Source organism: Paramisgurnus dabryanus, chromosome 20 (genome assembly GCF_030506205.2).
Source record: "Paramisgurnus dabryanus chromosome 20, PD_genome_1.1, whole genome shotgun sequence".
Lineage (NCBI taxonomy): Eukaryota > Metazoa > Chordata > Actinopteri > Cypriniformes > Cobitidae > Paramisgurnus > Paramisgurnus dabryanus.
The window spans coordinates 34,012,947-34,028,517 of record NC_133356.1 but is presented as its reverse complement, the minus strand read 5'-3'; the positions used below and the strand labels follow the sequence as shown (position 1 = coordinate 34,028,517).

Sequence of the window (15,571 nt, the reverse complement as noted above, 5' to 3'; positions counted from 1 at the left end):
GAAAAATCGATTTAATGAATTAATTCGAATTTTTTGTTGTGGGCGATTTGAAAAATAAGTAATTTGATTTTTTTGTAATGGCGCATTTTTGGCTGCCCGGGGCTTCCGTAGCGTTATTATAGCAACATCAACAACATCATAGCACACGTGAAACAGCATCAGCAATCGAAAATAGTGCTACTCTCAAGGTTAATGTTTGTCTCCTTTTAGTCTCTAGACTACAAAGTGTGACTTAAAACACAGCTGGGACTTTGATTCCAAGAGGGTGTTTATTTATTTATTATTCATCTCAAAAATGGGGATTACATTTGTCTTGCTTTTGATTAAATAAAAGCAATATTTGCTTTAAGTTGTCTGCCGTTTGTACTTATTGCTTTTCTTAATAAGTGGGGGAGAAAAATCGGAAAAAATCGGAAGTCGAATTTAAAAAAATAAATTCGGAGATTTTATTTTTAGGCCAAATCGCCCAGCACTATCTCTAAGCAGATTGTGAGTGTCACAACAATCCTGTGATGTTGCAATAGGTGCTAAGTTGTTTTTAATCATTTCATCCATTGAGTGTTACAGAACCGTGACATCTGACGTGATGGATGTTATATTTCACGTAACTGCAATTTTGCAGTCAATATGATTTTTTCATTCATGATCAGAGAAGTAACAGCACATCTCTCCTCAACAAGACACATATAGGGCCAGATTTACTAAACAGGGCAAAAAATGTGAAAGCATAATTCAAAAAAGGCCTTAAAGGGAACTGAGATGTCTGTGTGTGATTTACTGACAAGGTGCACATTTATAATTTTTTTAATAACACAAGATGGTTTGCACTGGGGCAGGCTGTTGGTAAATCTGGTCCAAAATGTAAAAATCATTCATGTATGTTGCACAAACATTGCAGGTTAAGGGGTTTTGTAGTTTATGTCCTAACCAGGAAAATTTTCAAGTGACAAGATACATGTAATCTGCCCATGCTGAAGCAAAACTGATGTGTGATGAGATGACAGTCAATCGCAACACATTTGAAGTTAAATACACAGTCCTAAAGAGCTGAATTAAGGACCGATAACATTTCACTGTGGGTGGAGCTACATGCATGCAAGTAAAATAAATCATTCATCATCACAATTGTGGCTATTAAGACAACACCTCTGCTATATCTCCATTATCTATTAAGCACAGTGTTTAAATCCCTAACCAACAGTAGATATTATGCTTATCCTTGCCAGTTTTACATTAAAACAAAGTATAATTAGATAAATCTCCTTAACATCTGATGATGATGATGATCTGAAAACAAGAGAAACTCAACCAGACAGTAAGAGCGCAAGAAACATCACTGCACTTCAGACCCTTTAACCATAAGAGATAAACTCAGACCAAAACGTGTTACACCAAAAGTGGAAAGATAACAAACGTCAATATTTTCTAAAACCTTGGTAGATTGCAGCAAAACTGCGTCAGCACCCAGACAGAGCAATCGCAGGAAGCTGAAGAAAACTACTGACCCATGCAGCACATAAGAGCTATCAGGAGAGCTCTACGATGACTGTCTCCTGCCATAACGCCCCAGCACATTCCCGGCACGGGTGCCTTCATCGGAGCGTCTGTTAGTGTGAACCCTGCCGGTGAGGGTGGGACTCCCTCTCGCCGCGCAGGCAGCAGCTACTCCCTTAACCTCAGTATTCCTTCATAACTGTCGGAAACGAGTCCCGTCAGGTTTTCCAATGAGTAACGGTTTGTACCGCATGGTGAATGTTTACATAAGCACTGCTTGGTGCTTTTCTGCGGTCTGTTACTAAGGCTACAGTCGAAACCTCTCGGGATATGATTCTGGAAGAGTGCTCCTTTGTGAATCTACAATGTACATTGGGTCACGCATTAAAATGAGTATAGTGACAAACTTCTTGAGAAAGAATAAAGAGTGTTCCTGAGGAAGGAGATAATCATGCAATATAAAGAGAATGCTGCCATCTTGAGGATATAAAACATCTGTGTATTTTACTGCATTCTTCCACATCATTTCAATGAGTCAACACACAATAAAGATATTACATAAGATAAACCTACTAAGAACAGCTTGTCTATCATCACACTAAATGAGAGTTAAAGGTTATTCACACTCATAAATACCTCACTTTACAGCCCAGCCTCATCCATTGTGACGGTTTATTTAACTAAGATACTTAACCAAAGTAAACAAGCCCTGTGTATGAGGACACAAAAAGTGTGATAATGATGACAACGCTGTGTTATTTAGATAGCTCACTTCACACAGATAACTAATATCAGACCATAAATTACAAGAGAAAGAAGTATTCATGCCCCGCCCACCGCATATGTAATGAATATGTAATTATGTGATTTAGAGATGTGTAGAGGTCAAGTGTGTGTGCAGGTGAATGAAGCTGATGATAAAATAATACTAACATGTGCTAACCAAAATGGATCACTTAACATGAGTGGGTAGCATTTATCTCTATTACTGATAAACCATTTCCACCAAACTGTGATTAATTTACTCTAGTGAAAATGTCTCAACCCTTTAGTTATAAATGAAGATCTTTAGTGTCAGGGTCAAAGTTTGACAAAACTGAGCCTGAATACATTGGAAATCAAAGTAAATGTTGATAAACAACTTTTTTCCAATGAATCACTGACACTGTTTTAAAATACAGGATGACTGTCCTTTAAACAACCTATGTATGATAAGAGTCTTTAAGTCATAGTTCACCATATACTGTACTCACTCATGTAAACAAATCATGTAAAAAAGATCATCTTATTATCAAAATAAAACATGTGATCACATTTTTATGATTGTTCTAATCTTAAAAAAACTGTAAGTAATCAATTTACTTTTAATAAAAATCACCTGTCAAGTTCCCTACTGTATATTACATCAGCATATGAGAGACCAACTGGATGACCACAGATTCATCTCAAGGTCACTCATTTAACACTTCATCCTTTGCCAAAATTTTGATAAGGGTATATTAAGGATTTTTTTTTTCCTTTTAACCTTCGGTTAACGATTTACCCGTCAATATGAACATCCCTACTAGCAACTACAAAACTCTTCCGAGCAGGCAGGAATTCAAAATATATGACCGGAGTGTCATATGTGTGACTCGTCATGTCAAATATGTGTTTGGGGTGTTATACACATGACTCGTAACGTCAAATATGTGTCGCGTCTCTTTCATCATAAACCCGTTTAACGCATCTGTAGCAGGTACATATTTTGAAATGATGCACATAGGGTCACATGATGTGGCAAACATATTTTTGACATGACGAGCCACACACATAACGGGTTACAGTACATACATGTTTTGATGAGTTTCACATTCGTGCCTTTTGGGAAGTAAAGTCACCGCACGCCACTGAAAACCCCCTCTCCTATAGCTTAACAAATAAATTGGTTATTAAGAGAGTACAAAAAAATCTGTGTTTAAAACTGTCACCTTACTTTACCCCGATTCACAACGGCGAGTTTATAGAGCTATCATTGAGCTGTCAGGTCAGTTTCACTACATCAACACCTGATGAAAATCACTCCACAAACAACCTGCAGTTTCATGTTTCAAACAGAGATATAGAGGCAAATGCTTTCAATTGTAGCTTTAAATTGTGAACCTTTTTGTCCAAACAAAGGAAGACAAACACATTTGCTATTTGTTTTATTAATAACAATAATTACAGCAAATCTGATTAATGCTGCTAGTGTGTTATAAACTACACACTTTACTAATACACAAGTGTGTTTGACATGCCTGACATGCTTCCCATATCAACTGAACAAAATTACCAAACAAAATTACCAATCCAGCAAAGCTTTTCAAAACAATCTCCAATGTCAGGGTGCAGCATGCTAGAGATGGCATTGAGTTATGACCAGAAAAAAGGTGAACTTCCCTCTTCAGGAAAACTGAGTATATTGATATATCATGACAACAATACAGTGCATAATAAAGCAAGTTAGAAACCATACAAAAGTGTAATGTGCCCAGGTCTTATTTTACTGTAGTGAATAGGTGAAATATCACAAACCTATCAAGCCTTCTTAATAGTTATGTAACATCAAGGTTTTTTGCACCATTGAATATTGTGTTCTTCCTCCGGTCAGCTTGCAGAGGACTCTGTATACACAGTACAAAGCTTTACTGTAAAGCAGTACGGCTTACTGTACATACAGCGCTCAGGGTGAAAGTACAAACTACAAATGTACAGTATGTGTGCAAATCAAATAATCCTTAAATCTTTTGATATATGAAAATACCATTACAATTGACGTTTATATGCTAACAAACTTACTGCCATGAACGACTGAAGAAATTAAATGATGCATAGAGGGATAAAGTATAATCACAAACCAGACCCTCAAGTTGGAAAGGTGCTCAACTAGGGCAAGGTCAAATTGACCATCTCTGTATTTTGGGAAATTAATGCGATATATGATAAATATCTAGGTGTTTTCAAAAAAGTGGCGTACATGCAATGCAAAACTTCATGCTGTCCCAATCACCTTAATAAAAATAATTAAAGTAAAGTGTTTTCCTTCTTGTTTAAAAATGTTCAGCTGCACAACATGCGAGCTGGATGGAAAGCTTATGTCTGACCTCAGAGTATATTACTGCCAGTGCTTCTGTTGCAAAAAGTCATATCAGACCATACAGATAAAGACTGTATTGTCTCATCCCCTATCCTGCAGGGGGAAAATACCAAAATATACCAAAACTCGATATACCACCCAGCCCTAAGCTGCTCTACAGAAAGAAACATCTCTTCAAATCAGCTTTAACTTGCTGAAAAGCTCCAGCGTGATATAGAATTGTTAATGTTGTTAATGTCATGTGTCTTATCACTGTAGAGCTACAGGGAAATGATGTCAAGAAAATACTGATTAGCTAATGACACCACAAGAATGTCCACAGTCCCAAGTCTTTACTATTGATCTATTGACTGTTCTGGGGTGCGTTTCCCGACATAACTCGCTGCAGAACCATCATAGTATGATGCATGGTTAGAGAAACTAACTACCTTGTCAAGACGTTCGAATCGTCATTTTTGAACCAAGAGGCTTGATGATGTCACGTGGAAGTTGGAGTACTAATATTATTCTGTTCAAATATATTTAATGTCAGATTATTGCTGTTAAACTGGCATCTTTATTTTAAACAACCCGACCGATCGTGAACCGAATATTATTAAAAATATTTTTGGATGATTCATAACCGCGGGTGACCGCAGGCACCCACTCATTTTGGATAAACCCACGCATCACTGTTACCCATCATATTCAAAGTTGTTAAAAAACTTTGCTGAGACATCCCTTACTTTGGTTGGACCCTGTCTCATAACTATATTTGACCCAAATACAGACCCCAAATTTGTTTTAGCCACCTGCTGCACCTCGCATATTAGCAGGGGTGCTTTGAGCACCTGCAGTTGAAAAAGGCAACTCTGAGCAGAAAAACGCCTGACGGTTTTTTCCAGGGAGGAGCTCCTTAATCTTTGCTTCACTCCAGTTTGCAGACATTTTCAGTGTGAATGTTGATCTGCATTTAAAAGCTAAACAATGGCTGTGTAGTTGTGATGATGACACATGGGTCCTTATTACAACTTACGCCTTACACATTTTACATAAACAGTGTACTTTGATCAGAACACAGGAGCCCAGAACTTAATAAATATTTTGAACTTGGCGCACCCTCTTTAAAATGCATCACGTGTGTGGTGGGATGCTGAAAGCTAATTGACAGTTGTCAAACAGTTGTTGGATGACTAGTTGACCATCGTAGCCCATCCCTCTAACTTTTCACTAGATCTTTTTGGTTTGAATGAAAGCTTTTTCAGAATCAGTTGCAAACCACACCCACTTTACTAAGCTAAATTGTTTAATGGCTGCCACTGGTACATACTGCAACAAACAAACTGGTCCAGATACAAAGTGTGTAAAGCGACCTGTTTGAATATACGAAAAATTCATTTATTTTGTGCACAGAACAAACTAAAAAAACAAGTGTGAAACACGGTTTAAGAGAAACATTAACAAAGACAAAGCCATATGAGATAAACAGCAGTTGTAGTTCATCTCATACCACAGCAATGAGAAAACCAAATTCTCTCCCACGGGCAAGGCCAGCATGTGATGCCTTCATATGAGCCAAAGAAACCTCTCAAGCCCGACTGATCCACAAAACCTTTGGAGTGAAGATCTTTAAATAGTGATAAGGAAGCACTGATATCATGACTTTTGTTGATGTGTCATCTTGTTTGCCAGGACACTGTTCACCGGATAGCAAGAATCTTTTGTTTAATAAATACCCATGTTGAAACAGAGACCTGAAGAGCAAAGATAATCTGAGTCAAGTAATGAATTAAACTTTAAGCACATAGGCTTTGTTCCAAGCCTAAGTTAACTGCCTATTGTGAGACATCATAGGCACGCTCCAATGTAACAAATATCGGCAGCAAATGCATGCTGCTAATGTATAGCAAATAAATACAAACTTAGGGTAAAAGGGATCCCATAATGCACATAAAAGTGTAAACCAGAGTTAAGTGTAATTTTAAATCAAATATACATTTTTTGCTACCTCAGCATGATATCTCTAGTATTGTAGTTCTCAATAAGCCTTTTCTTTGCCATCAACATGCCAAAACATAGTCTAGACCGACTTTCAGCCAACCAACTCGCAAAATATCTGGCTGCAAACTCTACATTTGTGAGGTTACATGGACATGCTAACAAACACTAGACTCTCTCAAGCTGATGTAATGATACAAAGATTTACAACTTCAGATATCCATTAGCTCTAGGATGTCCTCAAACTAAATGGCTTTTTTAGGCATGATTTAGTAGATAATTGTGAAATGTTTTATAGTGAACACACGGGTCACTTTGGTGCTACAGGAATGTAATGGGTATTGATTTTCGCCTCAGACATTAGGATTGGACCAGTTAGGCGCCTACATTAAGATGTAATTAAGTTCTCTGAAGGGCATCAGCAGTGAGAGATACAAATGAAGTCTCACAAAAAAACACAACAAAACTCTGTCACAATAAAGAAATGACATTAAACAAGGCTCTAAAATCTTCATATACATCTAATAAGTTCTTAGACATATCTACATCTACATACAGGTTTCAATTTTGCTAAATGGGTGAGTTCAATGATAACAGATGTGAAAAGGCTTTCGAAAAGATTAAAGCCAATATTTTTTATAAATCTCTGTTTCGACTTGTATCTATAAATTGACGATGGGCCATTGAATTATTCAAAAATAATAACCACAGGTGTGCATTATTTTCAATTATACCACGGGTCTGTTGAATGCTGTATACTGATTGGCTGAGAAATGTTCAGAGGGTATGCATTAATTTCTGATAACCGCACACCTAACTTGTCAAATGTCTTAAAAATAGGAACCAGAGCAATGTTTGTGGTAAATGTGGTATAAGAGGAATAATTGACTGCGGTCTTTTGAATTATTTGAAAATAATGCACACCCGCGGTGTAACGGCACAACGCGAATTGCACCTTGGGTGTGCAGTATTTTTCTTGTAATTCAATGGCCCGTCGTCAATTATTCCTTACATAATTTAAAGTACCAGAGTCAATAATTCCACTTATACCACAAACATTGCTAAAACATTGCTCTGGTGGTTATTTAAGACATTTAACGGGTCAGGTTTGCATTTATTGAAAAATAATGCATTCCTGTAGACAATTTGTCAACCAATCAGAATAAAGCATTTAACAACCCTGTAGTATAATAAGTGATAATGTTGATGATTGTTGATGAGAAAAAAAGGGCTGTCTCTAAACCAGTGGTTCTCAAACTGGTTGAACGATTAAAATGAGTGATCTGCCCAACACTTAGCTGATGTAGTAAAATAGTTGATCCTAGAGATGTCCCAATCTGATATTCTGGATTGGTATCGGGGCCGATCCGGGCTTTTTGACTGGATCGGATATCGGATTAAGGACTGACAACATGATCGATGCAATTCCATTTAGGGATGGGCATTCGATTAAGTTTTCTTTGTCGATCGTCGGGAGAATTAACGATCGACTATCGATTAATCATTAATATTTTTATAATAAAATTTGTTATTTAACTTTTATACTTAAAAAATGCAATGAATACAAATATACAGCGTGTTTTTCCTCGATGAGACCTTTATTACAAGATCAACTTGTGGCAGACAGTTAAACTATGTTTCAAACATATATTTGCGTGCATGTGCGGTGCTCTAAGGGGCTGTGTACACCAAAACTTTTAAACGCGTCTGAAAACGCCTTGAGGACGCCGAATGCCAGCTGTTTTTCAGCTGAGTGCCAGCTTTCATCAGCTGAGTGCTTTGATAGCTGTGATACTTCAGCTGTGAGCCGGTTGGTTGCTGTGGTAATGTCCCGCCCCTGCTCCACTGTGATTGGGCGGCCGTGTGAGAACTGACATTGACGAGCGGAGCTTTTCTCCCAAAGTTGAATCTCTTTCAACTCTAGACTCTCAGCGCCGAGCGCGTGAAAACCGCCGAGCGCCGGTTTTCAGCGCGGAAAAAACCCGCTCGCTGCTGGCTTATTTGAAAAACGCCGAGCTTCCATTGGAAACAATTGAAAACATGCGCCGGCCGCGGGCGTAAAAGTTTTGGTGTACACAACCCCTAAAGCAGCGGAACCTGCATCTGCGAGCCAGCGTTCTTAAACAGAGACCTCATTAGTTCCAAAATAAAAAAAAAACAGATTCATGTTTAACATTAAATTAAACAAAACACATAATACTTAGATCTGAAAGGTTTTGTCAAAATGTAACTCAAAATTATTCAAGCCAGAAAAAAGTGCAAGATATTAGCCTTCCTAACATTAGGCTATAACAAATTAGGCTACTTAAAGCCTCGTGAAAAATAACTAACTTAAGTAACTGGCATAAAACTTCTGCACCAGTCTACTGATTTTTTTTGAGAAATAAAAGCATGTTTTGGGGTCAGACGCGACCGCAACCCATGGTGACCGTCAGTCCAGCCGCCGCCGAAAACACCCGCTCCGAGGAGACTGGCCGGGATGCACAGGTACCTCAGCGCTAACTTGGCTAATTCCGCATACAGAGTATGTGTGAAACAGCGTGCGTTTTGTGAGCCCCATTCACCATTGTTTAATTATACTAACATAGTCTTTTAGTTTTTATTTGTTGTAAAACAACAGTAGACACAAATTTACTATGGTCTTCAACTCCACAATATACCATAACCATGGTATTTGTTGTAAAATTGCGGAAATACAAATCGTTTTAATCTGCAAAAAAAAAAAAAAAAAACATTTTCACAATGATAAAATCATGGGTAATTTTCCTAAGGTAGTAATTACAAAATTATATATGTTTGAAAGACGGAGATGCGCACCTGTCAATCTATTACATAACAGAGCGAGGCCATGACAAACGTGCTCATAAACGGGAGTAATATGGAATAATGTGTGCATCTTTGAATAACTGTAAGTATAAATTTCTTTTAAATATATTTTGTCATATAAAGTTTTGAGACATGGCTTATAATGCTTTTTTCACTTTAATTGCTCATTTAGACTTATTGTGCGGGTAACAGCGTTTTTGACGCATTTACCTCAGAGATTATTTTAGCAATATTGCTTTTTTCCGGTAATAATAATACAATTTATATTTCAATCCTGTTTCATTGTCTGTTTATTCATTTCATTATGCTGTTATGTTAATGTGAGGATATTTATTTGCCATATGAAACATGCCGTTATATGAATACTTTTGTATAATATTCAAATATATGCAGAATAATGTGTGCGTCTTTGAATTCATACAGTTGCTTATTTTTGTCATAAAGTTTTGAGAAATAATAATATTGTGAGGATTTATTTCCATATGAGACGCTTTTTGTCGTTGAATACTCTCGTTTATTATTTGGAAATCATATACATAGGAAATATATAATGTGGAAGGGTAGACTTGCAAAGTTACTCTGCTTATTTTTATTTATGATATATGTGGAGATAAATAAAGCATTGCAAAACTGCTGATTTGATCCATTCAGATCCTGACCACCAGGCTAGAGATTTTAAACATCCTTAATCCACATTTACTAGTCTGTCAAATAATATCTAACATATATTGTTTTGTGAAAAAAATGATGCTTTGTTCTATTGTTTATGCGGAAAAGTGTTCACAGAAAGTGTCAATCACATGAACATTTTATATGCAGAATAAGCGGTCAGCAGCGCACTGCAACGGGTGCTTGACGGATTCGCCGCACACATACGCAAACGCATACGCAGTATTTGTGAAACAGGGGTTTGATAAAAAAAAGCATTCAATTAATTGATAACAAATTAACGTGATCGACGAAATTCTTAACAATCAATTATCGATCGTCGATTAATTATGCCCATCCCTAATTCCAATACTGTGCGTTAGCCGTAGTTGTAAATAATAAGCTATTAAAAGGATAGTATTATAAAAGCACCATAAACCTTTTTTGCACTATAATTAAAGTTGTCTTAATACACTTGATAGCTTCATGTGAAGGAACAAACGCACATTTACAGAAACACTAACTTAGTCGCAAACTGAGTTAATCCACTGGTGAAGTTTACGGATGAAACGCGTCATTCACACACGCACACATAAGATAACTGTAAGCTATTTTAAAGATTTGATTTTATAAAGCCTCAGTAAGCCGTTGGATGGATGCAATTCACTTTGTGCTGAGCACACGATGCATCTATTCTCTCTATGTTTTAACAGTTATAAACTTTCCATTGCGGTGCTAGGATTCCCATGAGAGGATGATTCAAGCGCATCAATTCTGCACCCAGAAAGCCCATAAACGTTGCGTGTGTACATGTCTTAGGCGCATCAATTCTGCACCCGGAATGTGCATAAAAAGTCTGGTCAAACGCAAAATAACCATCTGCACATTAAAACTTTTTTACTATGGCAGTTTTACACAATTAAGTAATAAATATTTAGCATACTTAAACAAACGTACCTATTGTATGTTCTCCTAAACACTGCCAGGATTAATATTTACTAATGTTTCCTGTAACTTGTAAATCATTTAAATTATTGATTTTAACATTTAAAATTATACTAGATGTAGAAGAAAGCACTATACAAATTTAATTAAAGTAGTATCGAGCAGGTATCGGTATCGGCTGATATTCGGAATTCTGCTATCAGAATCGGATTGAAAATGAAAAAGTGGTATCGAGACATCCCTGGTTGATACATTCATATAGTCACAAATACAACCGGTCCTTTGAGAACAACCATAATGCTGATGTGGCCCGCGCTGAAATTGAGTTTGACACCCCTGCTCTACAGGATTATGTGAGGTCTAGTATGTTGTCTTGCTGAGTCACTGCCTGTGTCTGGAAGCTAAAAATCCTGCAGACAATATGAAGCCATCAAGGTTTATCTGAATGTAACATACTGTTCATTGAGATGTCTTTATCAGTTTAATTTGTTTAAAGCATTATAGGTGTGATATCCCACAATCTCTTGCATCTAGAACAGAAGGTAACATGAGATTTTCGTGTGCATATATTTTTTAATCACATAATTGTGTACAATTGTCACATTATTTTATGTATTGCTCAAAAAATGTCTCAAAATCATGATCACGTTACTTGTATGGAATCACTTGACACAGCAATGTTAAACAAATATTACCAAATCTAAAATTCTATTTTATGAATGTATGATGACATCCGTAACGTGAAGAATTTTAATTATTTTATGATAACATAAATATCAGATAAGGCAATACAAACAGATAACCCTATGTGTCCTAAACAAAAGGATGTGGAAAGAGTTTTTAGTCTTTGATAAATGAACACAATAACAGCACTGTCTAACAGCTGTAATAAACATTTGAACAATTCAAACTTGGCATAATAATTCCCTTATAATCATTTTAATAATATATTCCTCTTTTTAAAGTACACTATATGGCGTTTCACTTCTGTCCTAAGGCTGTAGCAGATCCTGGCATCATATCTGCTGCACTGGGTGTGTTTCCCGCATCCTCCGCTGATTAAATAAGTCCTAAGGGGCGGGGCCGGGTACAATCACATGACCTCACCCAGACAAAGCTGTGCTGTCTGGAGCAGGGAGCGGCCCGCAAACTCAGTCACCATGACAACTGCTCTAAACGTTTACTAACACACACACACACAAAACTGTTCCTTCGTCAGATTTTTGTCCTGTTGGCATTTTTTCTTCAATAAGCATTAACATCTGGAATGGGTATCAGAAAGTCAATCCTGATCAACTGCTAATACCGTCTTAAAACCACAGCATTTCCACTTCTCTTTCTTTTCAGTATAAATCCATCAGAATATAACTCTTTAATGATGAGATCATTCCTGCTATATTCTTTGCATATGGTTGTTTGTCTGTCTATATTTGATAGTTTAACATCTGATGGTTTGCTGGAAACATCATCTGCTGCATATGACATCATCTCATCCACAACTGCTCTCTCTCTCTCTCTCTCTCTCTCTCTTCAGGAAATTACATCAGCCTTTGGAAACAATTTCAAATGGAGAAGGTATTGTTTCTCTACCCACAGAAATGAATATTACAATATTCACTATACTTTACAATATGGAGAGTATTTTATTCTATTTTGTTATTTTTGGACATTTCAGTCCAACCTAAACATTTTACAATGTCTTACTGCTGAACGTCAATCTCTATTAAATCTAATATGTATTGAGTTTGGTCCAAATGTGCATTGTTTTAGTTATTTAGCTAAACTAAGATGTTTAATGGATAGATTTTGTTAACAGACTGTAATATCTACAGACCCCTATAGCTATAAAGAATGAGGACAGTATCTGATTTCTATATAATGTATTTATAATGTAAAGTATCGTTATAAAAGAGAAAACAGATGCATTTAAACATAAGTGCTTTTGGTAATGTTTCTGATGTGGCTCTAAAACACAAATGTGTCTCTAAACTTTTTAGGTGTATATTCAGAAATGCCATTGGTTACACAAAGATATATTCACATCCCAAATTATGAGGATAAGAAAGGATGCTTAAAAGATTCAAAACAACCTTTTTATTACTTTTGTATCTACATATTAAACCAAAAAAATTTAATAATGAATAACTTTACCTTTAAGTCTACAAGTCAAAAATCTGACCGATTTCAGTGACTTCATTACGGTCATGTGACCACAGATCTCCTCACAAACGTTACATAAGATCTCATCTGGCCAACCTGCTAAAGCTGGAAAACATTTGCCACCAGTGCTCCACAGAAAATTTATCTCTTAAAGTCATCTAATCTGAGAAAGACCTTTGAAAGGCTTTGATTATGAAATATATTTACTTGATAAATATTAGGGCTAAACAATAGATCAGAATAATAATATTCTGAATAATAATAATAATTATTATTAATAATCTAAAGATCGACCAACTAAATTTACATTTATTCATTTAGCAGATGCTTATTAGATTTAGAGATGACAGAGCATTTAACATGTTGTCCAAGGACCCAACAATAGGTCTGCAAAACTGTTTGTATGTTGCTATGGAAAGATGAATAGCACAGAAGAGAGGGTTTTTATAATATGAATCAGAAGATCAAAACAGGATCTCAGTTTAGGTTGAAGTTCTTCTTCACTTCTGGGTCAGCTGAGATTCTCATAACATAGACGTGACTGAAAACCTTCTTAGAAACTAACAACGAGCGTTAGCAAAACATGCTTTGTAGTTTAATTTCACACACTGTTGAAGATTGGAGTTGCTAATTGAATGCTGTGTTATGCATTTTTGTGTTCGTTTAATTAGCCAGTACATTCAAAGTAGCTGTGCAAGATATTATCATACTGCAGTTTTAAATCACAAAATACACTTTAATGCCAAAAGTTATGAGACACTCCTCCAAATCATTGAATTCAGGTGTTCCAATCACTTCCATGGCCACAGGTGTATAAAATCAATCGCCTATGCATGCAGACAGCTTTAACAAACATTTGTGAAAGAATGGGTCGTTCTCAGGAGCTCAGTGAATTCAAGCATGGTACAGTAATAGGTTGCCACCTGTGCAATAAGTTCATTCGTGAGTCAATAACTACAGGCCTCCAAACTTTGTGTGGCCTTCAGATTAGCTCAAGAACAGTGCGTAGAGAGCTTCATGGAATGGGTTTCCATGGCTGAGCAGCTGCATCCAAGCCTAACATCACCAATGTCAATGCAAAGCGTCGGATGCAATGGTGTAAAGCCTCTAGAGCAGTGGAGACGTGTTCTCTGGAGCAACAAATGTCACTTGACGAGTCTGGGTTTGGCGTTTGCCAGGAGAACAATACTTGCCTGACTGTATTGTGCCAAGTCTAAAGTTTGGTGGAGGGGGGATTATGGTGTGGGGTTGTTTTTCACGGGTTGGGCTTGGCCCCTTCCTGTTACAACATGACTGTGCACAAGTGCACAAAGCAAGGTTCATAAATACATGGATGAGTGAGTTTGGTGTGGAGGAACTTGACTGGCCTGACCTTAACCCAATACATAGATATATGCACTAGATGTCGCCTTGTCTATGGCAGTTCATTGGAAGAAATGCATCAAATAGAGACGCCATTTTGAAACAGGGGAGCCCCTCCTCTTTTAATGCATCAGCATCAACGTAGGCAAAAGTGTAACAGAAATAAAATCACCGTAAATCGTCATGAATGAGAATGCGAAAATTTAAATTTTTGAGATGAAGAAAATCTACTTATAATGCATAGTGCTAGTAGGCCTAAAATCTATACTCAGCACAAAAGTCCGGCATCGTCCATGAATTCGAAGTACAGGCGGAGATAGCAGCGTTACCTATCTACTTCCTATGACAAGACCCCTGTTTCAAGATGGTGGCGGTTTTGACACATGCTTAGAACCTAAAGGTGACATCTAGTTTATTTATCTACGAACCCAATAGAAGATCTATGGGATGAATAAGAGCAGACATTACGAGCTAGGCCTTCTCATCCAACATCAGTGTCTGACCTTACAAATGTGCTTTTAGAAGAATGGTCAATAATCACACTCCTAAACCTTCTAGAAAGTCTTCCAAGATAAGTTGAAGCTGTTATAGCTGCAAAGAGTGGTCCAACTTTATATTAAACCCTATGGATTAGGAATTGGATGTCATTCAGGTATATGTCCATATAAAGGCAGGCAGGTGACCCAAAACTTTTGTCAATACGTTGTCAAAATGATCACAATGTAAATGTAATTATGCAGCCCTGCTACAGAGTAATCCTCTCTATTTTGAACACATTAGTTTCAAACTACTTGCATCTGTAATGTTTTTAGTCTATTACTTTATCACCAGCACCCACACAACTGAATTACATACATGACTGCTTAAACTCCGTTATAGGACACAACGAGTCAACTGTGTGCCATTAGACAGAGATGATGCTCAGTCAAAACAGCGGCTGCAGAGGCGAAGTTAAAAACACCACATTGACATGTAAATAACAATAAAAACTAGATTTTTACCGCAGGCAGTAGGGCTGCACGATTAATCGCATGAAATTGT

General features: G+C 36.9%; 1 protein-coding gene across 10 annotated transcripts in view; it reads right to left on the bottom strand.

Annotated features, from left to right (window-relative positions):
* dst (dystonin) overlaps positions 1 to 15,571 on the bottom strand; it is a 172,955-nt gene that overhangs the window by 132,654 nt on the left and 24,730 nt on the right. The window lies entirely within an intron of this gene.